The 24,373-nt window shown below is 37.2% G+C and overlaps 1 long non-coding RNA gene across 1 annotated transcript in view; it reads left to right on the top strand.

Moving 5' to 3' along the window:
• Positions 1-942: 942 nt before the first annotated feature.
• Positions 943-24,373, top strand: part of LOC307185985 — a 115,365-nt gene continuing 91,934 nt past the window's right edge. Inside the window, exons 1-2 of the long non-coding RNA XR_013828228.1 lie at positions 943-1,398; positions 2,045-2,140. This is a non-coding gene — a long non-coding RNA (uncharacterized lncRNA). The remainder of the gene's footprint in view (positions 1,399-2,044; positions 2,141-24,373) is intronic.

The raw sequence follows: 24,373 nt of genomic DNA, 5'->3' as shown, positions 1-24,373 counted from the left end.
TTATGATTTTAGGCAGCCTCTCTGCTAATGGGTGGGGTTGTGTTCCCGTCTTGCTAGTTGTTTGGCATAGGGTGTCCAGCACTGTAGCTTGCTGGTTGTTGAGTGGAGCTGGGTCTTGGTGTTGAGATGGAGATCTCTGGGAGATTTTACCCATTTGATATTACATGTAGCTGAGAGGTCTCTGGCGCACCAGTGTGTTGAACTCGGATCTCCCACCTCAGAGGCACAGGCCTGACGCCCGGCCGGGGCACAAGAGCCTGTTATCCACATGGCTCAGAATAAAAGGGAGGAAAAAAAAGAAATAAAGAGAGAAATACTAAAGTAAAATAAAGTTATTAAAATAAAAAATAATTATTAAAAATCAAAAAAATTAAGAAAGTAATAAAGAAAATAATGAAAGAAAGAAGAGAGCAACCAAACCGAAGAAGATATCCACCAATGATAACAAGTGCTGAAAAGTATACTAAAAAAAAAAAAAAGGACAGAGAAAAATGACACAGAGAAGCATACACATACACACTCACAAAAAGAGAAAAAGGGAAAACATTATCTATATCTATATCTATATCTATATCTATATCTATATCTATATCTATATCTATATATATATCGTTGCTCCCAATGTCCACTGCCTCAATTTGGGATGATTCCACAGGTATTCCACAGATGCAGGGTACATGAAGTTGATTGTGGAGATTTAATCCGCTGCTCCTGAGGCTGCTGAGAGAGATTTCCTTTCTCTTCTTTGTTCTCACAGCTCCCGCGGTTCAGCTTTGGATTTGGCCCCGCCTCTGCGTGTAGGTCGCCTGAGGGCGCCTGTTCTTCGCTCAGACAGGACGGGGTTAAAGGAGCCGCTCTGGCTCACTCAGGCCGGGGGGAGGGAGGGTTACGGAGTTCGGGGCGGGCCTGCGGCGGCAGAGGCCGCCGTGACGTTGCACCGGCGTGAGGTGCGCCATGCGTTGTCCCGGGAAGTGGTTCCTGGATCAGGGACCCTGGCAGTGGCGGGCTGCACAGGCTCCTGGGAGGGGTGTGCAGAGTGACCTGTGCTCGCACACAGGCTTCTTGGTGGCGGCAGCAGCAGCCTTAGCATCTCATGCCCGTCTCTGCGGCCCGCGCTAATAGTCGCGGCTTGTGCCTGTCTCTGGAGCTTCTTTAAGCAGCGCTCTTAATCCTCTCTCCTCACGCACCAGGAAACAAAAGAGGCAAGAAAAAGTCTCTTGTCTCTTCGGCAGCTCCAGACCTTTTCCCGGACTCCCTCCCAGCTAGCCGTGGTGCACTAGGCCCTTCAGGCTGTGTTCACGCCGCCAACCCGTCCTCTCCCTGGATCCGACCGAAGCCTGAGACTCAGCTCCCAGCCCCGCCCGCCCCGGCGGGTGAGCAGAGAAGCCCCTCAGGCTGGTGAGTGCCGGTGGGCACCGATCCTCTGGGCGGGAATCTCTCCGCTTTGCCCTCCGCACCCCTGTGGCTGCGCTCTCCTCCGTATTTCCGAAGCTTCCCCCCTACGCCACCCGCAGTCTCCGCCCGCGAAGGGGCTTCCTAGTGTATGGAACCCTTTCCTCCTTCACGGCTCCCTCCCACTGGTGCAGGTCCCGTCCCTATCCTTTTGTCTCTTTTTTTCTTTTGCCCTACACAAGTACGTGGGGGAGTTTCTTGCCTTTTGGGAGGTCTGAGTTGTGCCCTTGTTCAAGTAGGTGTTTTGTAGGGGTTGTTCCACATGTAGATGTATTTCTGATGTATTTGTGGGGAGGAAGGGAATTCCCACGTCTTATTCTTCCGCCATCTCGAAGCTCCTGAGGGTGTGTTTTTTCTTTCTTGACACCATCCTGAAAAGTTTAGGAGTTGCTTTAAATTTCCTCTTTCCTCGTCTTTCCTTCCCTTCTGGATTGTGTATATGAATATCATTTTATAGCTCCATCATTGTTATAAATATAAACAGGAAACATTTATAGGGTACATTTTGTATTTACATTAATATATTGAAAGCTTTCTGATCCAAGCAATTGTGTCTTATCAACTTATTTTCTCCTACTTATATCCATTATAGGCTTTGGAATCAATATCAGATATTGAATATCTGTCGAATTAATGATTGGCCTGAGTATCCTTCTGAGAAGAAGTGTTCCATTATTAGCTGTATGAGGTAATGCTTAATTTGTTTTAAATTATGCTTTCAAGTTTTAAAGCATAGTCCTTTAACCCAGTATTTCCAGATTGGTGAACATACCTTATAGATACCATTTATGTGTTTTTAGAAAACCCATAAATGTCTGAATATATCTGGAATTGATCAGATTAAAATTTTTCCATTAAGAGAAATGGGCAAAGACTGAGTGCTTGCTGAAAAATAGAGTTGTATGTGTAGACTTGAATTTGCAGTTTGAGAGATGTGCACCCTGTGGGCAAATCGTGGTATCTGCATTCTATGAACTTACTAAATACTTGAAACAATCAATTGCATGTGTATGAAACAATTCTTAGACTTAGCTGATACGTGGTTAAACAATCAGAAGAATGGTACAGATAGTAAGTTCCATAAGAGTTCAAACACTATGGTCTGGAGGGGGTGAGAAAAATTTCACTGAAGGAAGTGGGACCTTAGAAAAGTTGTGAAAAATGCTTGGAAGCTGATGCAACATTGTATGGTTCAAAGTCCTGGGATACTGCTACCAGCCTGTGCTGGTATCACACTATCCCTAGCCTTGGGGAGCCGTTGACTATGTATGGTCTCATTAGTCCAAGACGTGTGGGACACCTATCTAATAAGCTTCCATACCATCAAGGGTAGTATTTTTGTACCAGATTAATAGTTCCGGTTGCTCTTCCTCCAAGAAATGGATCAGTGCTATCATATGTCATATCCCTGTTTAGCACCATCGTAACTAAAAATTTGATTTCAAGAGTACTCATCTTCACAGAAACTCTCATCCTTGTACTGTTCTGTCCAACCCTTAATCTGATTCTCCTACTCCCGTCCCATTTCCCTTTAGAGCCCTTGTTCTTGGTCAGAAAACTACCCTATATGTTCCAGCTCTTCTAGGAACATTCTCTTAGATTTTCATCTTAACAAAAATTGCTTGTCCCTTTATAACTGTTAGCTTTAATGTGGCCCTCTCAAGTAAAAGCTGCTTGTTCTTTCTCACACTGACTAAATGAGGTATAAGATAATGAAATAAAAATTCAAATTTTAAGGCAAAACAAGAAAAACTTAAACATAAAATTTTTCTTTGCCCTTTGGACCTCCTCTCTCCTCTCCAGTGTGCATTGTGCAACTGCATTATGTGTTAACTACACCTCCCAGTGGCAGAAGTACCTGCTCAACCATAAAGATCAATTTTTCTCCTGCTGCTGCCAGCCATATAACTCCTTAGAATATAACATTCCTTTCTAAATCCTGTAAGGGGTCACGATGACCCACCACTCACCTTGTACATGCAGATATCTTTGGTGAGCTTTATGGATAGTGCTAACGTATCATTTCCTTTAAAGATAGTGACTGGTGCAGAGCAGGCTGGTCAGAAGACCTGGGGAGATACTGTGAAGCACCTAGTGCAAGTTCTTAGCTTAAATACTTATGACCTTATTAATGTTACTAGCTGTATTACTTGTATTCTGCCCATTTTACAAGATTATTGTCTCTTGCATTACTAAACGTATGTCGGACCTTCAGATAAAATTAATCATGATTAGGTGACTTGAAATGATTGACCAAATATATAGTGCTATAAGATCAATCAGTCACGAAACGCCTCCCAAACATTTGTTGAAATTAAGACTGAAAAGGGAAGGGATTGTAAAATGAAGAATGTTGCCAACCATCCAGTCCTACAAGAATCAAGCCATTAGCCACTATAGTCACTGACGTATGATACACCCTGAAACGAATTCAGGGTGAGGTCAGAATGAGGCACTTTGTGCTCTGGGAAAACTTGCAGAGCTGGCCCTCAGATAGAAATTTTTAGGAGAAAATTTTATGAACCCAGTTTCTTGCATCTTCCCATACTTAGAAAAGCGCTAAAACCATTAACTAAGGTGTCTATTCTTCATGACTAGCAGCAACCATCTACTGAGATGTGTGCTTGACTGCACATACCCCTTTTGCCAAAATCACATACATAACTAGCCTCCCCCCTTACCTCATCAAAACAGTTCTCAGAGCTCTCTGAGAGATTGTCTCCCAGGTTATAATCCTCAGGTTGGCTTGAATAAAATTTTCCATTTCTTTCTCAGATTGACTGTTGATTAATTTTTCATTGACAAAGAGGTTGGGTTGGTGTTTTCTTTGATTTTTATTTCCCCTACTAGCTCTTCATTCTTCTCCCTCCTGCAAATGCCTACTACTACTCTTGAGGTTCATGCCACCAAATTATATCCCTCTTCCATATTTTTTTGTCATTGTTGTCTATTTACCTACTTATTAAAGCCCTTTTATTTAAGAATATAGATTCCTAAATTCTGTGTATTTCTTTGTGACTTCAGAACCACATAAATAAATCATTCAAAATTATAGCTTTTTGGTGCTTTGGTCTTCTCATCTTCAGATTTCTTTTTATTTCTCTTGTCCAGCCACTTTCATACTGGGTTTTTTCAGAAAATATACCACTTCTGAAATCTTGGTTTTCAATAACCCATTCACCCATAACCACTATCTACTTTTCTGGAACATTTATTCAAGTATCTCTACTGCCAAAATTTTTCAAGTACATCAAGACTGTAATCCCTACTCACATCTTTTTGGTGGTCCACTCCAAGGTTCATTTTTTTCTCCTATTCAGCCTACTTTGTCTTTATTCTAATTACTTTGTTGCAGTTTTCTTCAATTCCTTCTGCCCCTGTTCTTCCATTTCATTTACCTTGCAAAATGCTGCCATTTGCTTTTGTGACTGAACTTCAGTTGAGAATATTTGTTAGAGAAAGACCACATGGCTCTGTAATTTAAAATATCAAACTTCCACTCAATACTATTCATTGACTGCCATTTTCTTCTAATGGGATCATGTTTCCACTTTCAAGATAAAACTTCCCTCTCCAAACCACCTATAACTTCTCCTTCACTGTTACTCTCAATGGATCATTGTGCTGTTTTATTTCTTCCCCTTTCATTTTCACCAAAACCCCCGGTTACCGGATTTCCAGGCCCACCATTCTGTGCCCAGCATTCCACTGAAATCTTAGCTGGATCAACAGTAACCTTCCACTGTCTACATCTTGCTCAATTTCCCATAGATGGATAATTCCTTTTTTTTTCCCCCTCACCTTTGTCCTTTGGCTTCTGCTTCACGACCTATTGATTTTCTTTAACTTAATGGTACCTTGTTTGTTTCCTCTGCTGGCTACTCCTCCTCTATTAGACCTTTAAATGGCCCAGGTTTCCTAATTCTGGGTCCTAGATCTTCTTTGTGTCTTCAACATACTTTTTCTAAGTGATCTCATCATTTGACATAGATATGAATTCAGTATTTATTCTGATGACTTTCTAATGTTTATATTTATCCCTGAGCTCTTGACTTGTATTTCAAACGGTTTATCTGACATCACAACTGGATGCTTCACATACCTCTCAGGCATATCCTATTAGGAAGCAGAAACTCATGAGTTTCCATTCTAAATCTCCTCCTTAAACTCCTCTCTTTCTTTGACACCTTAGCAAATAACATCAAAATCCATCTAGTTGTCTCTTCTAGAAGCAAAAGAGTAATTTGTTATTTCTTTTCCTTGCTATACCAATCTATCAGTAAATTCTGTTGATTGTATCCCCAAATTATTCTCCAAATCTGTCTGTCTACTTCTCATCTCCACTTATCTATCTCAGTTCAGGTCACTATACTTTTTTTTTTGCCTTAAATATAGCTTACTAACTTATTTTTTTATGTCTATTATTGTTCCCTTCAAATCATTCCCTACAAAGAAGCGAGCATGATTTTTAATTAAATCTAATCATGCCATTCCTGTGCTTAACACCCATCAATGACTTCTAATTATACTTAGAATATAAAGCAGACTTCTTTCCATGACCTACAGAATCACACATGCTCTGGTCCCTGCCTACTCTTCAAATCCATTGCAAGCCACTCTCCTAATAGTTCACTATGTTATTGATACTCCGGTCTTTTAAAAATTTAATGAGCCCATCAAGGTTTTTCCCATCCAGACTTATTTGTAATCCTTGTTGCATCAGTATGAAAATCTTTCTGTAGGATTCAATTTCAATGCCATAAAAATTTCATTTTTGGGCTTCCCTGGTGGCGCACTGGTTGAGAGTCCGCCTGCCGATGCAGGGGACACGAGTTTGTGCCCTGGTCCGGGAAGATCCCATGTGCCGTGGAGCAGCTAGGCCCGTGAGCCGTGGCCACTGAGCCTGTGGGTCCGGAGCCTGTGCTCCGCAATGGGAGAGGCCACAACAGTGAGAGGCCCGCATACTGCAAAAAAAAAAAAAAAAAAGAATTTCATTTTTGTCTTCCTCATTCCCTATTGATTTCCCAGCATCTAGAATGGTGCCTGTCACACAGTAGGTGTTCAGTAAGCATTTACTGAATTAAATACATGAATACATTTCATCCCTAAGGTTTTAGCTGAAATTTCCGCTCCTCAGATGGGCCTTTGCTAAATCCTATTTCTGAGGTAGCTCCTACTCCAGATTAAATTACATTTCATCCACCCCTTACCATTGTCGTAGTATCCCATAACATTTTAATTTTCTTCCTAGCAGTTTTTATAATCTGCAATTATCTTGCTTATTTATTTACTTGCTCGATTATTATCTGTGTTCTCTAGTAGAATACAAAATCAGTGAGGGCATCTTCTGGCTTGTGTATCACTGAAACGTCAGTGCCAAGCACAGTATCTGCGCACAATAAGCCTGTACAAAACCCCCCAGGAAATATTATGAAACAAATTAAAAAATAAGGAAACAAGCAAGAGCAATATGAAAAGATTTCTGAGGAAAAGATGAGGGAAGATGAAGGCAGACTATGATAAACACAGTTTAGTGAAAGTAAATATAAAGAATCTGTTGTTTACCCCATTAAGATTACTTATAAAAATGCCAAATTGCACAGGTTCTTTTATTACTCATCTGGAGAGTACAATTTGTTCTTCCCCTTTATTTTTCCTCCTTTTTCTGAGCCAATTTCTTATCCATGATAAATGTTCTCCCAACCCCTAGTCATGCTGGTTGAAATTTTTTTTTTTCCAGTCTTTGATGTGGAAAATTTTCAGTGGCTTTGGAAATGTAAATAGATTAGTCAGACTTTTTTTTTTTTTCCCCTCTGCTAAACCAGGAATGTATTCCTCCTCCGATAGGATTTTATCTAGATGTTTAGTAATCCTGCATTTTATGCATGCCTGAACTTAACTCATAGCTGTCCCTATGCTGTTTTATGGTTGTCTGTCTTTTCTACAAAAAAATATTGTCTACCATGGTTTTGAGTTTTTTTTTAAAATTTATTTATGGCTGTGTTGGGTCTTCGTTTCTGTGCGAGGGCTTTCTCTAGTTGCGGCAAGTGGGGGCCGCTCTTCATCGCGGTGCGCGGGCCTCTCACTATCGCGGCCTCTCTTGTTGCAGAGCACAGGCTCCAGACGCGCAGACTCAGTAATTGTGGCTCACGGGCCTAGTTGCTCCGCGGCATGTGGGATCTTCCCAGACCAGGGCTTGAACCCGTTTCCCCTGCATTGGCAGGCAGATACTCAACCCCTGTGCCACCAGGGAAGCCCCATGGTTTTGAGTTTTTAATTTAAGATATCCGTTCATCGAAAAGTGTACAAAATATGAATATAGAGATCAATGATTAGCCACCTTTCAGATCAAGAAATTAAAAATTACCAGCACCACAAAAGACCTATTTTTAATGCACTCCCAATTGCTTTCATTTCCCTCCTCCACTATAGTTTGGTTTGATTTAAAATTCACACAAATAGAATCGTAAAATATGTATTTTTTTTAATGCCTGGCATCTTTCTTGCAACATTATGTCTCAAAGATTCATTCATGTTGTTATGAGTAGCAGTATTTCATTCTTTGTCATTGCTGTTTTTTGTTACACTGCACAAGGTTATCACAATTTATCTATCCATTTCATTACTGATGGCAATTGGGGTTGTTTCCAGTTTTTGGCTCTTATGAATAATGCTGAAAATTCTTCTACATGCCTCTTGAGATACTTGTGCAAGCATTTCTTTCGGGAACGTCCTGGTAATGGAATTGCTATCTTACAGGGTATGTATATATTCAGTTTTAGAAGATACTGCTTAACAGATTTCCAAATTCTTTGTATTGATTTAACATTAAGCAACAGAATATGAGAATTCCATTGTTTCATGTTCTTGCATCTCTTGATACAGAAAGTCCATTTGATTTTAGCCATTCTAGTGGGTATGCAGTAGTATTTTACTGTGCTATAATTTTCCGGGTGACTAGTTCTGTTCCACACTTTTTCATAGATTTATTGGTCATTTGGATATGTCTCTTGCCCATTTTTCTTTTGGGTTGTGTGTTTTTTCCCTATTGATTTTTGTATGTATGTTTTATTTATCCTGCATATAAGCCCCTTCTCAATCATATGTGTAGCAATATTTTGCTCATTTTTTTGACTTTTTTTAACTTTCTTAATGCCATCTTTTGATGAACGTAATTGCTACATATTAAAGTGGTTTAAATGATCATACCTCACCCTTATTGTTAGAACTGTTTGCTTCTTTTGTAAGAAATGAGCTACCTAACTCAAGGTTGTGAATACATGATTTTGTATTATCTTATCAAACTGTATTGCTCTCCTTTTCATATCTAGGTCTACTCTCTATCTGGAATTGTCTTTGTTTGTGAGATATGGGTAACATTCATTTTTTTCCATGTGGGTGTACAATTAAACCAACACCGTTTATGGTAAAGCCCATCCTTTATTCACTGTGTTTTAGGGCTACTTTGCCATAAATCCAGTGAGTATACTTATGGACTCTGTGTTCCATTACACTGGTCTATTTTTCTATCCTTATGCCAACAAAACACTGCCTTAATTATTGCAGCTTTATAATGTCTTGATTTCAGTAAAACAAATCCCACCTTATTTTCCTTCAAGAGTGCTTTTGCTATTCCTTTTTCTTTTTTTTAAAAACTATTTTTTTTTAGAGCAGTTTTGGGTTTACAATAAAATTGAGAGGAAAATACTAAGATTTTTCATATATTCCCTGCCTCCACACATGCATAGTCTCTCCCATTATCAACATCACTCACCAGAGAGGTAATTTTTTTTACTAAGAATGAACTTACAGTGACTCATCATAATCATCCAAAGTCCATTGTTTACCTTAGGGTTCACTTTTGGTGTTGTACATTCCATGGATTTGGGCAAATGCATAATGACATATATTTATCATTATAATGTCATACAAAGTATTTTCACTGCCTTAAAAATTCTCCGTGTTCTGCTTATTCACCTCTTCTTTCCCTTTTCCACCCTTGGCAACAACTGATTGTTTTATTGTCTCCACAGTTTTGCTTTTCAAGAATGTAATATCATTGAAATCATACAGTACATAGCTTTCTCAGATTGGCTCCTTTCACTTAGTAATATGCATTTAACATTCTTCCGTGGTTTTTCATGGCTTGACAGCTTATTACTTTTCTGCATCCTCACCAGCATTTGGTGTTGTCTGTGTTCTGGATTTTGGCCATTTTAATTGATGTATAGTGATATCTTATCACTGCTTTAATTTGCATTTTCCTAATGACATGTGATGTGGAGCATCTTTTCATATGCTTATTTGCCATCTGTATATCTTCCTTGATGAGGTGACTGTTAAGGTCTTTGGCCCATTTTTTACTTGGGCTGTTTGACCTTTGGCTGTTCTTAGCCCTTTGTGTTTTCTTATAAATTTTAGAATCACTTTGTCTAGCTCCACAAAAAAAACAAAAACAAAGAACGTGTTGAGATTCTGACTGGGATTGCATTGACTTTATAAATCAATTTGGGGAACTTAACTTCTTTATAACATTGACTCCTCCAATATATAATCACAACATTTCTTTACATTTTTGTAGCTCTTTTAAAATTTACATATAAGATTTATAATTTTCTATGTGGAAATGTTGCACATATTTTGTACATTTATTTTGAGTATTGATATTATTTGGTGCTATGTAAAGAGCATCTTTACATATATTTTTAAAATTATGTGGTTGTTTCTATTTAAAAGTAAATACAACTATTTCCTGATGGCTAAAACATCTCTTTTTGAAAATATAATGGTAGGCAACTGAGGGACTATGTAGAGAATAAAGGTAATGCTGAATATTTAAAGGTAAAATTCACATAGTTTTTGATGTTACTTGTGAATCATTCATTCATTCATTCATTCAAACCTTGATGAATACCTTCCATTTACCAGATACCATGAGATTCATGAGGGACATAAAATGGTCCCAAATACAATGTAACAATTCTGTAAAAGAGGCATGTATAGTACTGTATACATGCCTCTTTTACAGAATATATATATTTTATATATATATTTATATATTTTATATTTTATATATATTTGATGTTCTCTCTCTCTATATATTCTCTCTGTACATATATACACATTATGACATATATATAAATTTTCTTTTTTCATGTGTATCATCTAATTTAATCCCTTTGACAGTCTTGCGAATTTAGTTTTATTAATTCTTGTGGTTGGAATGGAAACTCATACAGGATAGATAATCTCTCCTTAGGTCCCACAAGTTATAATTAAGGGGCTGGTACTCAAACTCAGGTCCTGGTCTCTGAGGGAGGAGCCCATTCCCCTGTATCATAAACTTTCCTTGGCACTGAAGTCCCACCAGTCTATAAGGTGCAGGGTTCCCAGGGGAAACATTCTGATAAATAGAGGTCAATGATGAGATCAGCATGCATTCCCCTGGAATGTAAACTCCGTGAGAGCATGTGCATAGTAGATGACATGGCAAGGGAATGGCCTGCACAAATGAAATGATTACAGGCATCTCTTTGATCTTTAATGGTAAGTTTAGTTTTCTAAGTTGTTTTTCTCCAGCTTGCAAGCTAGGATCTGAGTCACACCACAATAAAGCAGTTGAAAGCACATTTTAGCTCAGACTTAAAGATCCTGAAAATAATCATAACAATTTTGAAAGCAAAAAGTGAATCATTTTTAGATATCACTTTATTCAAGTCATTTGCTGTAACTCCTTGTCATATATAATTAACTGGCTCATCAATTCACCTTCTGACCCTCAATAAATTTGAGAAACTTATAAAAAATATGTAATTCTCATTTGAAAGGTATATTGGACTGTATCCTCATGCCTATATCACTAGTACTTTGTCAAAACCTTGGGGAATGTGAGTTATCTGTTTCAAATCAATGGAGTAATTTTAGATATAATTTACTTAATTTCTTCTGTTAGTTACATATAACATGACAACAGTAATTGTAAATTTAATTCAGAATTTTTTTTTTTTTTTTTTTTGCGGTACACGGGCCTCTCACTGTTGTGGCCTCTCCCGTTGCGGAGCACAGGCTCCGGATGTGCGGGCTCAGCGGCCCATGGCTCACGGGCCCAGCCGCTCCGCGGCATGTGGGATCTTCCCGGACCGGGGCACGAACCCGTGTCCCCTGCATCGGCAGGCGGACTCTCAACCACTGTGCCACCAGGGAAGCCCAGAATTTTAATTTAATTTACAAATGTGTTACAGAATCGTAGAAATGGAATATTTTTCATATGTAAATATGAATTTTCTAGGTTTTCTATTCTGTTTTAGAGGGCTGTTTATTTCTGCTCTAGTAATACAAACCTACCCTAATCATTATAACTTTCTGCATTTTTAAGAACTGAGGTAAAATTAACATAACATAAAATTAATAATTTTAGGATATACAAATTAGCCATATTTAGTACATTCACTATATTGTGTAATCACAATCTCTATCTAACTCCAAAACATTTTTGTCACTCCAAAAGAAAATCCCATACCCATTAATAGGTCAGTCCCCAGGCCCCCTATCTCCAGACCCTGGAACCATCAATCTGCTTTCTGCCTCTATGGATTTACCTATTCTGTATATTTCATATACATGGAGTCATATAATAGGTGACCTTTGTGTCTGGCTTCTTTCACTTAACACATCGTTTTCAAGGTTCATTCATATTGTAGCATACGTCAATACTTCATTCCTTCTGACGGTTGAATAATATTCACTGTATGGCTGTACCACATTGGTTTATTCATTCATCAGTCGATGAACACTTGGATTGTTTCCACCATTTGGCTACTGTGAAGTGCTACAATGAATAAAATATTCTTTAAAGGTTACTTATTTTTTATCTCTCACCCAGTGCACCATTACCAACACTGGTCATATATACACAGTATGAGTCTGATGACGGTACTTCATAAAAGAAGCTATTCCAATATTAGTCAGCAGTAATTGTTGGATAATTTCTATATCTAGCCAAAAATTAGTGTTATCTAATTCCATTAAAATCACTTTAAAATGTATATGCCTATAAATCACTCAGAGGAGAAACTGAAAAAACATGCTTAGGATGATGCTTAGAAGAAACTGAAAAAAACATGCTTAGCTGCATATGATCATATTTAAAAAAACAATCAATTTATCTAATATTTTTTAATTAACTAAAAAATGCTTTAACTCCTTTTTACTCTAATGGGAAATCCTTAACTTATGCAGCTCTATGAACCTTGATTTCATTTACTTGGTAATTCCTAGAAATTTCTCCTCCTCAGACTATTCCCTGCATTCACAGGGATTTTTTATTTTTGACATTTGCAAGAATTTTTGAAAGCTATCTTTTTACTTAGAGCTGAAAATTCTGAAGTATTTCCTTGAGGATTCAAATTTTGTTTGTGTGGAAAAAGAGGGGACCAGGAGGAAGGAACCAATTCTAATAGTATTGCAGAAAGGCTACTGTTTAATGCTCCTCTCCTCTAAAAATAAATGCAAACCCCAAAACTAGCAATTTTTTTTTGCACTTTGACCTTGAATGCATCACATCACATCCTGTCAGTCACTCATTGACATTATTTGTCATCTAGAACATTTCATAGTATCACTTATGTCTGAGCCACTTCCCCTAATAAGGCTTTTAGGTGGATATGGATATGTAATAAATCCAAGTTTTACTCTCAGGTGAATTTACATTTTCTTGGCTATAGATAAGCAGTAACTGAAGTGAAAAGCTGTCTCTTCTTACCCCCTTTGGATGTAATGCCCCTGCAAGTGTCTCTTTGCCACCTCTGTGCTATTGATGGTGTCATTAGCTCAGTCTCAATAGGGACAAAGCATTTTATACATGGAACAGAAATGCTTTTATACTGCTAGATGAGTTTTCTGGGATTTCAAACACTGCCAGTTTTATTAAAGATGGATGCCTACACAGTGTAGGAACATTAATTGAAGTTTGTTCAAGGTACCCATTGTGAGAAGCTTGGTTTTTAAAAAATACCTTTATTTTCTTTTACTAGACTTCATTACAAAGGTTTCTTGCTTTATCTTACTTTTCTAGGCTTGTCTGTATTTGCACTTTGGCCAAAGCAAAAGATGAGTTCCAGGTTGTAAGCAAACATCCAATAGGCAGGACTAAAATTATTCGCAAGATAGCCTTTTGGAAAATAGTCCTTCTATTACAGACTGTTTGCGTACCCCAAACTCATGTTGAAACCCTACCCTCCCTTCTCATGTCATGGTATTAGGAGGTAGGGCTGTTGCGAGGCAATTAGGATTAGATGAGGACCTGAGGATAGAGCCCTCATGAATGGGATTTAGCACACTTATAAGAGTCATGAAAGAGCTTGCTTCCCTTCTCTGCTCTCTACCATGTGAGAATGCAAGGAGAAGTTGGCTATCAACAACCCAGAAGATGGCTCTCACCAGAACCTGACCATGCTGGCTCCCTGGTCTCAGACTTTCAGCCTCCAGAACTGAGAAGAAATAAACTTCTGTTGTTTATAAGCCACCCAGCGTATAGTGCATTTGTCATAGCAGCCTGAATGGACTAAGGCTTTGCTTTCCACTTAGAGTCTCTTATTTTATGAGACTTTATAAGAAAAAGAATGTTCTTAATAAGGCATTCAGTGCATTTAAAGGGCAGTGTTATTTATCTGTTTCTTCTCATGTTTGAAATTGTCTTATGTTTTCTTTGGTCAGCATAAATCAGGTCAGTGTTCTGTGGCCTGGGTGTAGACATGATATACACCTCCTGTGGTACACACAGGATAAGGGTCTGTACGTGATGCAGGATTCTAGAAAGGGATAAGTTGCTACAGATGTAAAATGAGATGAAGGGACTTGCCTGAGGTCAGGAGTACACCCAATGTCAATATTGGCAGAAGCAAAGTATCTACAGATCCCAAAGTCATGTTTTTTCACACAGTATTTTTGATGTAAAGGTGTAAAGAATTGCACAGGGGATGGCAGGGGCATGACATCAATCTTGATATGATTCTCCACTTACATGACAGTTGACTCCACCAAGAAATAAAGAGTGGTACTTGTTTTCCTATTAAAAACTGCGTAAACGGCAACTTTTTAAATAGTCTAGTCTTTTCTTATAATCAAGTTCCTTTGTCTAATAATTGTAGAAAAGAAAGGTGAAGATGTACAGTAACTTTTATAAAATAAGCAGTGATAACAATTTGATAAATGTATTTTGGATTTCATTTAAGCATTACTCCGTTAGATAATATATAACAACAAGAAGAGTAGAATAAACCATCTGGGTTGAAAACTGTAGGAGAAAGAGACTTAGTTGGAAGCTTGTACATTAAATGAAAATATTGTACTAGAAGAGTTTGATTTTTGCATGCATGGTGGCAGGCAATTAATTTCTTGGCTGTGTTAACTCATGTTTTTTAATTCAAAGCTAAACGTCTGGCATTTGAAAGAATGCTTAAAAATGCAACTTATAGATAAGCCTATTTAGAATACAGTAAACTGAGGGCATCGGGTAAGTAGAGTTATGAAAAAATCTGTGCTTGTAAACACCATGACTTCTTTCCCTGCCCTCAACTCTCTTCCCACCCCTAATGCATCTCTTAGGGGACTCCTTTTTCAAGCAATCATTTAATGAGGGGTTACTATGTGCCAGGTATTATACTAGGTGATTTACACAGATTATTACATTTAATTCTCAAAACAACCCTGTGAGTGAAGGTTAACTGGAACTGCTGTGAAACCTTTTTTGACGTGGAACTCACTCTGAATTGACAACTCAAACCTGGCATATTTTGTTCCAGAATCCAAAAAGACCCACCAAGCGTGTGTCTCTTTCTTTGTGGTAAGTGAGAGGGTATAGCAAATTTCTCTCTTTCTAAGTGATATCCTGACATTTCTTAGACATGGACCTCTGAAACTTCTCCAGTATATCTTTCACGCTCTGATGTGCATGGGTCTCATTAAGGCATCTAGGGTTCTTCATTCCTGATCCTAAGCTTCATTTAATATAACACTGTCAATATAATAAACAATCCAGCATGACATTCTATGGCATATAAAGACTATAGGGACTCTATGATGAGAGAGGGCCTGAGGCAAAATGGTAAAGATACACTTTGTCTCGGAGAAGCTAACTACTTCTCATTATCTTTTTAGATTTTTAAAAAATGCGTTAAGCCAATAGTTGTATTCTAGTACTGGGGACTATAGAGATTTTTCCTTATATGGAACTGCAGATTAAGTTTGTGATAAGGCTCAGTCATTTTCCAAGACTTATCAAGCTTTGCACCAGCCAAACAGGCTGTTGAAATGGGCATATGGTATGAATCAATTCTCCTGCACTTAAAACATCTTTTGTTACGGACTTAATGTTTTCAGTTTACCCAGGCAGTGGTATCACTTTTAGATTGCTGTATTTTGAGGAGGGTGGGGAAGAAAGGGTGAGGGGAGGGGAAGTTTACTGAAAGCAGAGAGAATATCTATATGGAGAGGGCCACTGGACAGAAGCTGTGACATTCAGAGGAGACGGAGCCAACTCCCGGCCTCCATCAAGGAGGGACCTAGGTAGGGCTTCCCTGGTGGCGCAGTGGTTGAGAGTCCACCTGCCGATGCAGGGGACACGGGTTCGTGCCCCGGTCCGGGAAGATCCCACATGCCGCGGAGCGGCTGGGCCCGTGAGCTATGGACGCTGAGCCTGCGCGTCTGGAGCCTGTGCTCCGCAACGGGAGAGGCCGCAACAGTGAGAGGCCCGTGTACCGCAAAAAAAAAAAAAAAAAAGGAGGGACCTAGGAAAAAACACAAATGCCCTGAACTCATTCTTCTCTACCCTCCCAAATGTGCTGATGCCTCCTATTGGCCAAACCAACCAGAAGCCAGAGGGGGCTGCAGCTATGCGTGCGTGCCACAGAGATCAGCCTCTGGGAGAACAAGCAGAATAAATAAGGATGAGAGTATGATGGGTGGGAATACTGATTACTGAAAATAGCCAAAATACAGGCCTTTCACAATTTAAGTACATTGCTGCTAGATGTGAGAGGGAAATGAACAAAGCTGTAAAATTATGACGTTTACAGCATCTTACACGTTTCTTTCAAGCATGAATCTTGGTCTACATTTTACTGACTCTGTTCTTGCATGTCACTGGAAGCTCAGTTAACTTCTGTGACCAGTTCTGAATTCTGTACTTGGGATCACCCTTTCCATCCTTCTTTGTTTAAAGCTGGTCATTTGAACCGCTTCCTACAGAACGGCTACATTTTCAAGCATCTAGATCTGAAGATGCAAAATAAGTAAATTAAAAAAAATAAGAATGCTTTGATTTCCAGGATCTTATTGGCTGGATAAACATCATTCCACCGAAGCTCTTCTCCATTAAAAATCTGCTCATATCTGTGTCTTTTCTCTCAGGGATTGACTAGGGATTATTTCTGTTCTCTCCTTTGGTTGGATGAAAGTATTTGGGGATGACACTTGCAAGTACCTTATGCCTCTCCTAGCTATTTCTTAAAATAACTATATTTGCTTGTTATTATTTTCTGTGTCATGTAATCAAATATTTACCTTCTCCATAGCAGCAATAACTGTTCTTAACACCATTTACTTGCTTCTACAATAGAGCTCTTTTGACTAATTCTTTTTTTTTAATTCTTTTTTTTTAATGTCCAAAAATGTGCGTTTTACATTACATGTTGGAGGGAGCTGGTGCCAACCAAGTGGCTGTGGAATGGAGAAGTTTTTGTTCTGTTTTGTTCAATCTTGTGTTTCTGGGTGGGGTTTTGAGCTCATAGATTGTGAAATACCAAAATCATATATGTGGAATCTAATGTACAATTATTTCTAAATCATAAATAAGCTGTAAGTAGTAAATTGAGATTCCAAGTATTTTAAGACACAACAAAGCAATACCTCTTTAATTTTCCACTTCAAAGAAAGCCCCTCACCAATCAAACGTTGTTTGCCTCACATTGAATTCTAAATAATGCAGGGGAATTGACATTCCAGAAGAAAGATACTCCTAAGACTGACAAGAATCCTCATTCCTGTCTGAATTTATATAGGCTAGAGTTTGAGTTTAACAACTATAGGAAAATTTAAAGGGAATAATTTAAAACTTAGAACATGTATTTTCTCTTACATTGGTTAAAGGACTTTGGACTACAAAAAAAAAAAAAGAAAAAAAGAATGAAATCACCCATGATAAAACATCTGGTTGAGTTTTGCTGTTTCTTTACATTTTAAGCATTCCAGCTTTCCAAATTTGAATGAATAATATTTAAGTGGGATAATTGTTACTGTTCATACTGCTTATCTTTCAAAAGAGAACATTGCATTGTTTGTGGAACCTTAGTACTGTGGGAAATTATTGTTTTTCATTCAATTTACTTGCTCAAACTTTTTGGTGAACATTGCATACCCTAGCAGAAATGGTGTGGTTTAGAAAGTAGATATTCTACTCTCAGTGACTCAAACTCTCTACTCAACCAAACCCAGGGTGAAAATGTCTGTTGGAACACAGAACTCCTTGTCCAGTAAGTGCACCCCTTAAAGAAAGGAATTTGGAAACTACAACTACTTAAAATTTAAGGCTGTTTTTAAGTGAAGAAGAATATTCTTGTTTGATTTTATTTCATGCAGATTTTGCTTTTACAAAATGTGGAACAGATGGAAAAATTCAATTACCATCGTAGCAGTTTTTGCATATCTATTCCATTTGAAAGATAAAGATGATGAATATAACTTCCAAATTACCATTAATTTATGTGTTTCAGTGAAGATCAGCTGGTGTATTATTCCTTAGATAATGAAACATTTTTAAAGAATTTTTATTATGGCAAATTTTAATTGTATAAAAAGTAAGAGAATAGTATAATGAAATCCCATTACTCATCATCAAGCTTTAGAAATCTTGAGCACAGAATTAGTATTTTCTATCATAATTTCAGAAAATTGGAGAATTATAAAGTCTACAAGACATCAGCCAAATATTATGACAGTATTTTGCAGATGTGGTGGTTGAGAGCTAAAGAAGTTGAACGAGAGCCATGTAGGGAGCCTAGGTCCATTCCTGGAAAGTGGTAGGTCACCACTGCTATTGGTAGTAGAGAAACTTCATCTTTGGTGAAAAATCTTTATCAGAAGTAGAAGAGCTTAGGGAAATGGTTGAGAAGCACGGATGTCTAAACCCCCCAAAGAAGGTGGAAACATTAACAATTAGAACCACCAGCTCTCAGAGGGGCAATCTGAAGTGGACAGTGTGTGGCCAAATCCCCAGATCCAACAGTTCTGTAAGCGGGATGTCCCCAACAGGCTGACACTCAGAGCCAACTACTCTGTGGTAGAATTATGGGTAGAGAAGAGCTGAGGCAGTGAGTGACAGATACTGAGGGGGATTATGCAGCCAATTACAGGGGGGAAAGAAAAGAGAGGCAGAAGCTAAGATCAGAATCAGAGATCAATTTTGATTGCCCTCCCGTTTGTTTGTTTGTTTTAACATCTTTACTGGAGTATAATTGCTTTACAATGGTGTGTTAATTTCTGCTTTATAACAAAGTGAATCAGCTATACATATACATATAATCCCCATATCTCCTCCCTCTTGAGCCACGTGTTTTTTAAAAATGCTAACTAAAAGAATTTTGGACTTTGATGATTACCTCTTTGTTTATGCATGAATTCTTTATGTAAGTGTCAAGTGGTGGTGCAGCTTCTTGTACTTTAGAAACATCTGGAAGCCAGTACTCGTGCTTGTGTAGAATCGTCACTGAGATTTTTTTTCCAGGACAGGGCCTAAGGTTCCAATAAGCAGGGCTTGCCTGAAACTCTGACATGCACGTGCCTACTTTTAATCAAGTGTACTAGAATCGTTTATCCACCGACTTCCTTTGAAGATAAAATGAGACAATAAAGTTTTATGTTTCTGTTATAGAAACTCCTAGTCTTTTAAAACATTACTTTTCTCTCCATTTTTTTTCTCTGAAAGTACTAATTAGGTAATAATCTCTTTGGCATGTCTTCAAATTGTCTTCTTCAAATTATAAAAAATGGATCACTTTTGGACATTTTCTAATTTCACAAATGAAAAACATAATATTTTAAAAATAATATTACCCTATAAAGCAAAATATCTTAAAATCTGGCCAAATATTTTGCTTATTTCATCTATTTTAACACGTGTGTTTTATAAAATCTCAAATCCTGTTGTAGTCCCTGAGTGTACATAAGGAATGCTGAATTTAGGCTACTATTTGGTCAATTGGTAGGAAACATCTTTCAGTTAATACAGTTTGTTGTTTTAGAAATTCAAACAAGCATATAAGCAATATCTCATTCAAAACTGAGTCTTTCGCAGTTTAGGAGTAAGTTAAATCAGACAACAGAATTTTTATGAGAATCAAAGTGTCTAAAGTGAGATTGGAACACTTACCAAAGAAAAGAAGTTTTTTTTTTTTTCTTTCTATAGTTCAATAGTTCAAAAAATATGTGAAGCAATCAGCAATCATTAGCATATTTTTTCTGGCATAGTTTTTCTGATTAGTCCACTCTAATTGAAGAGTAACCTTAGGGAATAGCTCACAAGGTGTTAAATTCGATTGGAGAAGAGCCACACATGGATCAGGGGACATGGATTCTATCAGTGTGGTTTAGCTGTACACTGCTCGGTGGCATCTGATGGGGCAGCCACGGAGAAACACAAGTGGGTTGGGGATAGTAAGGGAAGGTCACAGACAGGAAGTACACGTATGGTGCACAGATAAACTTCACTTAATTTGCATTTGTGCCTTTGGCTGATTTCATTAGGATAGTAACATTTCCATGTTTTCCTCTGTCCCTTGATTTGCTATTCAACAACGCTTATAATCAAGACTTTGATTCTAATGCCTGTCTAAACCTATTTTCTAAGTTTAAGTACTTTGTCATTTGTCCTTACCTTAGAGGAACTGACAAACTATACATTGTCACACTTAAAATCTTGGCTTTGTATTCTTTTGATCAAATATACCCACTTTTCTTACTCAACCTCATACCAAGACTGAATTAAAATTTTTTAAAAAGATTTCTTTTGGTTACTGAACGATTCCCTAATAAGTATTGGTGTTGAGGACAGAAAGCAAATTACCTCCCTATTTCTGCTTATTTTACTGCTCTGTTTCCAATGTAGGATGCTTATTCATTCAGCTACAGTAGGCCAAAAAAGAAGGGTAGTTCCAGCTGTGAAAAACTGATAATCTGAGCTTTTCTTGGACTAGAGGCTGATGAGTGAATGAAGATAAATATATCTGAATATTTATGAACACTATATATTCTAGATTTTGACAGTTTGATTTCACTCTCGCTTAGCTCTTTCCAAGTGACCAAGTAACCACTTGATGTATTAGAGCATTTTTAAAAAGGGGAGGGGGGAGACCCTCAGAGTACCTTTTTTTAAAATCACAGCATATGCCACCTTCATATGTCTTCCTCTACTTCCCCCCCCCCCCCCCCCGCCAGGTTACAAATATTCATCAGTCATTTCTACCTTTACCAATTAAACACTGATGAATTGAATGCCATTGATTACGAAGTGGTACACTGAAATACTATAATGTTAGATTGCATATCATTTAAAAATATCTTGATTACTTAAAAACTCAACTCTTCAAATATTCAGAACAAAACTACTGTGTTTTTACATTGATAAATTTCTAAACATGTCATGTTCTTAGAAAATAACTAATAGACTTGGAAAGTATATCATTATTGTCTATGTCTATCTCTCTCTAACCTGCTTCCTCTATTTGTATTTGTGTAAATATGTACAAAAATGTCTATAATATATACTAAGTATATTTTAAATGTTATAAATATATTGTCACAAGAAAATATAAAGGTTTGTTTATGATCTCAAAACAAAAATGCATTAAATGTTTGAAGTGTGTTTTAACATATGTGTGAATTCGTTGAAGCCAGAGGTGAAAAGGACTTTGCAGTGTAGTAGAATCAGTTCTGGTCTTTCTTTGTCTAATAAGTAAAGTGTCCTGTTTCTATGGAAATTGCTTTTGGGGAAAACAGTAACTACTATTTTAAGTATTAAAATACCCATGGTATCATAAAGTCAATAGAATGATTTACTGTTTAACGATAGAAACACTCTAACATTTAAAATATATTGTACATTTTGAGCACAGCACATATTTTATAGCTTAAAACTAAATTTCAAGGAGTTTCTTTTGTTATTAAACAAATGGTAAACTCAGTGCCCCTCCAAACATCTACTATATATTGCTTTTAAGAAAAATATTTTTTAAATTGTGTATAATATTTGGTAGTACATTGTGAAAAAAAGTCCCTTTGACCAAAGTTGGTCAAATTGGCCTGGATGGTAACGCCATAAAAGAAACAAGACAAAACAAAACTACGTTACCACAAAAAATAGAGACAATTTTTGTTGGAATAATTTTTACAGGTGATTTTTAACAGATTAAATATGACATATATGTTTTCATGTAATTAAATTGCATAACATTTTCTTTCATTTAGCCAAACATTACCTATTCTCTGCTAAATTAATATGACCCATTACATTCATGATGTACTGCAGAAATGCTCACTCAATTTCAGCATCTTCTATAGCACTTGTTGGAAAATATAGTAACTGTCTTCTTCAAAGTCAATGCAACTGCATCTTTGCAGCCCTGCCCAGAGCTTTTTGTAGATCATCTTGCTGTTTTGCATAGTACAATGATTATGTTCTCATTTGTCTGGATTAGCCATTGCTCCACACCACACTTGAGCAGTTGGATTCTGGAAGGCAATGGGCAGAGGTGGCAGTCTTTTCTTTTCAGATGTTCACGCCTCAAGGCATGTCCAGATTTGCAAAAGTTAAGAGGATTGGTGTTAGCTGGCTGAGAAAACAAGGAAAGGTTTGTTAACCAAAAGTTGAAGGAGCCTTCCTTCCTTGGTCTTCTGCCAGCTTTGGGCTCTTAACAAATCATTTGCAGACTACCTTGGTGCCTTTAAGATATATTAACAATATATCAGGCATTTCTTTCATCCTCCTTATTTACTTTCTCCTTTCTCTATTCCTTTCTCTCCTTTGTCAATAATGGGTTTGGGGAAGGGCTCTGTCAGATTTCGGGAAGTGTTGCCTCACTCAGAATAAAACTGATGTCAAGGGGTGGTGTCAGTGGAGATTTTCAGTTAAAAGCCTTCAATCAAAGCTCTATATTAAGGCAAGGGATACAATGTGAATGCTGATGTCACATAGGGTAACAATCCTTTGACCTAAAGCATATCATCTGTCTTTGTTGAAGTAATATTTCTTTTATCTTTCCTAAAGTAATTCTTTATGAACCACATGAGTTAGCAAGGTATTACACCAAAATAAACCACAAATCAAAACTAAAGCAAAACCCCCCAAAATTATGTTAATCACTTACCATCAAGAATCTTACATTGTAATAATATTTAAGGGAACTCTAAAAGTCTCCTTGATTTCTGAATTGCAAGCTCTATTTTCTAGATTTGTGCCTACTGATAATTTAAAGTTGATAGTTAGATCCTGTCTCCTGCTATCTATACTTTAACTTATATGGTACAAAAACATACTTCTGATTTATTTAAACAGTGTATTATATAAAAATAAATCTGTGTGTATTAGAAAATATTGAATATAAAGAATAATACATTAATTATTCAGGGTGTCCCAATCCAGAGAGGCTTCAAAATAAGAAAACTAAAACAAAATGAAAGAGAGAATTTTCAAATAAATATAGACAAAAATATCCCAGACGTGAAGAGAGACAAAAAATTTTTAGGTTAAAGGGGCTTGCCTGGTATCAGGCAGGATTAATGATAAGACCTACACACAAAGATATCCTGATGAAGTTTCAGAATTCTAAACCTAAACAGAGAATCCTAAAAGAGAGAAACAGATAACCCACAAAAAAAAAAAAATCAAGAATCTGACAAATCAACAATTGTAGCAGGAGAACATAGTTCTGTGGACTATGGCTTCTTCCCCATGTTTATATCTGCTTTCTGAATTTCAGAAATTAGTTACTATTATCATATCTGTTGATAACTCCAATGCTTATCTTTTATTTTCTTCACTATTGGGGTGAAGAAAATAGAAGACATTTGAAAATTAGTTTTGAAAATTAGTTTTCTGCCATATAATATTCTCTCAAGAGGGAAGAAGTCCACTACCCTGACCTAAAATTTAGAATCTTTAGATTCCTTAATCAAAATGTCTTCATTTAACTTAAGTAGATTTGTGATTGCTGTCTGGCCAGGACTTATATTGTCACCTGCCCTTTGTACTTTTGTGTCACTCAGCTGCCTGATTTCAATATTTTGCTTCAGAAGATGATGATTATCTTTCTGAATGGTACAGCTTACAGTGCTCGCGATATTGATGTTTTTACCTTGGTAAATATTTCTTAATATGATGACAGTGCTCTTCTGACTCACAATAAAATTTTAAAATATAAAAAATAGATTAAAGGCTATTACTGCACGTAATACTATAAAATTGAACATGCTGTAGTGCTATTGATGCATTTGAGCGTGGAGGTTGCAGTCCAGTCGCAGTGATGGGTAAGGCTGGTTGTCACAAATCTGTTTCTCAGCACTGAACTTTATCCCACTTAAATTGTCCAAAGAAATTCCAGAACATATAACAAAACGTCTCCTCTCCATTTTTATGTGAGATGAAAGAAAAATACTGCAGTAAGGATTTTGCTGACAAGTACATTGGAGGATCAACTACTATTTAGTTTTTATTCTTTTACATTAACAATGAAACAAAGCCTTAGGCAAACACTGATTCACTAGTTGTTACATAATTTTTTGACAAGAAGTTATATTATGAAAGCTCCCTTCTCAGAAGTAGGTATTTTCTTAGGAGTCTTTAAGATGTTTAAGTCTCTCTTCACACATTAGC

Source organism: Stenella coeruleoalba, assembly GCF_951394435.1.
Source record: "Stenella coeruleoalba genome assembly, chromosome: 4".
NCBI lineage: Eukaryota > Metazoa > Chordata > Mammalia > Artiodactyla > Delphinidae > Stenella > Stenella coeruleoalba.
This window is presented reverse-complemented; position numbering and strand designations above follow the sequence as displayed.